This window comes from Meleagris gallopavo, chromosome 2, assembly GCF_000146605.3.
Source record: "Meleagris gallopavo isolate NT-WF06-2002-E0010 breed Aviagen turkey brand Nicholas breeding stock chromosome 2, Turkey_5.1, whole genome shotgun sequence".
In the NCBI taxonomy this organism is placed as follows: Eukaryota; Metazoa; Chordata; class Aves; order Galliformes; family Phasianidae; genus Meleagris; species Meleagris gallopavo.
The window spans coordinates 69,155,657-69,158,436 of NC_015012.2; positions in this window are offsets into that span (position 1 = coordinate 69,155,657).

Below are 2,780 nucleotides of genomic sequence, written 5' to 3' on the forward strand. Positions count from 1 at the left end.
TCTAAAATCAAGGTAGACTACATCTACCGCTCTTCCCCCATCCACCCAGCATGTGACAGCATCATAGAAGGCCACCAGGTTGGTCGAACACAACCTCCCCTTGGTGAACCCATGCTGACTATTCCTGATAACCTCCTTTTCTTCCAGTTGTCTTGAAATGGTATCCAGCACAAGCTGTTCCATCACCTTTCCAGGGACAGAGGTGAATGATCCTTCCGCAGGTTCACCTACGGAAACCTTGTTACGACTTTTTCTTCCTCTAGTCAAGTTCGACCGTCTTCTCGACACTCCGGCAGGGCTGTGGCTGACTCCACCGGGGCCGATCTGAGGACCTCACTAAACCATCCAATCGGTAGTAGCGACGGGCAGTGTGTACAAAGGGCAGGGACTAAATCAACGCGAGCTTATGACCTGTGCTTACTGGGAATTCCTCGTTCATGGGGAATAATTGCAATCCCTGATCCCCATCACGAATGGGGTTCAACGGGTTACCCGCGCCTGTCGGCGTAGGGTAGACACAAGCTGAGCCAGTCAGTGTAGCACGCATGCAGACCCGGACATCTAAGGGCATCACAGACCTGTTATTGCTCAATCTCGGGTGGCTGAACGCCACTTGTCCCTCTAAGAAGTTGGACGCCGATTGCTCGGGGGTCGCGTAACTAGTTAGCATGCCAGAGTCTCGTTCGTTATCGGAATTAACCAGACAAATCACTCCACCAACTAAGAACGGCCATGCACCACCACCCAAGGAATCGAGAAAGAGCTCTCAATCTGTCAATCCTGTCCATGTCCAGGCCGGGTGAGGTTTCCCGTGTTGCGAAGCTCTGAAACACAGATAGCAGCTAAAAACCCAGCAGCTTCATAATTCAGGTAAAAAAGCTCTATGTAGACAGAAAGAACCAGATCAGCTAAAAGAATTGGTGGCAAGTAATCTTCAGCAAATTTAAATATATGCAGTAGCAAAATGCCTATAATAATAATAATAATAATAATAATAATAATAATAATAATAATAATAATAATAATAATAGAGCAGTGGCTAGAAATTTCATGACTGGCCATGTTTTGAACCAAAATTTAAACTCACTAAAGTGACAAAAGTGGGAACTTGAATAAAAACAGTAACAAACGCAAAAAAAGTAAGTTGATTACAAATGATCCAAAGGAATGAACTGACAAAATTCTCACAAAGCAGTGTGGTCAAAATTGTAGATTAATGTATTACATATTTCAGCCATTGTCAAAAACTTTTTGGGTTTAGTCCATGGCACAGAAAGGTTGGTGTCTTTTTTAAAATAGAAGATCGGTATCAATGGTAAACAACCTATAAAAGAGGAAAAATTAGCTAAGAAATTACCACCCTGAAAATACATCAGTTACAATAAATCTGACTTTTAAACATTGTTCCATTACAGAAAAAGTGTAAGCTGCAGCAGTTCAGAACAAAAGACAAAATTTTTAGTACAGAACGAGAACTCCAAAAGACAATTATTAGTAGAGCAGACTAGTTGGAACAGCACATTTCAAGTCTTAAAACAAAGTCAAGGCAAGAATTTGAATTTGTACAAGGGAATTAAAATTATCAGAATGGTGAGTTGACAATGTTACTTTAAAAAGTACCTTAAAAAGACTAACTAAAAGACAAGAACAAGAAAAAAAAGACAACTGAAAAAAATCTAAGAGGCAGCTAGAGATGTTTGATATTGCTCCTGAATGATGCCATTGGAGAATTCATCGAGGCTTTATCACGTGTGCAAAAACACAGGCTATGTCAGTCAAAAGAGACCTGTGTGGTGGAACAGAATAAATTGTCCCCTGGAGTAAAGTAGTCCTCAATTTATTTAAACTGACTGGGAGCATGTATATATTCATTCTAGACTATTATTTAAATTTTTCTGAGATAGTATTATTAGAATGTACTGCAGTTAAACACATGATCATGCAAATGTATTTTTGCTAGACATCTGACACATCTAGCACTGGACCACACGTTACTAGGGAGAACCTGAAAAAAAAATGCAGTGAAGTATGAGTTTACAAACATGGTAAGCTTTAAAAAGCGACTGTAAATATTCTTGATTCAAAGGAAAGAGCATATTTAATTAAGGCCTCAGTACATCTACCTATACCCTTCAGTTTCTGTCATCTCAATAAAATCAATGTTTACAGTTTCTTAAAAGAGTTAACTACATCTAGCCAAAATTTACCTTGTTGTGGAAAAAGTAAGCAAGTCAGTACATGTCCTTTTCTATGTTTCTTAAAGAAATGCAGCCATACCCCACCCACAGCAAATGACTATGCACAGACCAGTAGATAAGAGGCTGCTGCTACCTATCTGTAATGCTGTGGATCAAACAGAATGATAGAAATAATATTGTGAATACCTGCTTAGTCTTGCTTGATTTTGCTCCTTTTTTTCGCATACCTGTTCCAAGATCCATTATTGCTTCACTTTTAAGCTACATGTTAGGCTAAAGCATCGAGGTAAAATTTGTTTTAACATGGTCAGTGAGGATGAATCTGGGCAGCTGCTCCAATTCTGTAATCATTTGAACTTATGCTTGTCTTACGGAAAGTCTTAGTTTAGGCATGCCACACACGCATTTTTCAATCCTGCATATTTCTTCTCACTTCAAACCACCTTGCTGGACAACAGACATGGGTATCAGAAGACAGGTGGGCTAAGGAAAAATTTATCTTAAGCTTTGATTTACAGAACAACAAGACCAAATGGAGCAGGGAATGGGCAACCACAGTCCAGAGGCTGTTCTTGTGTCTAA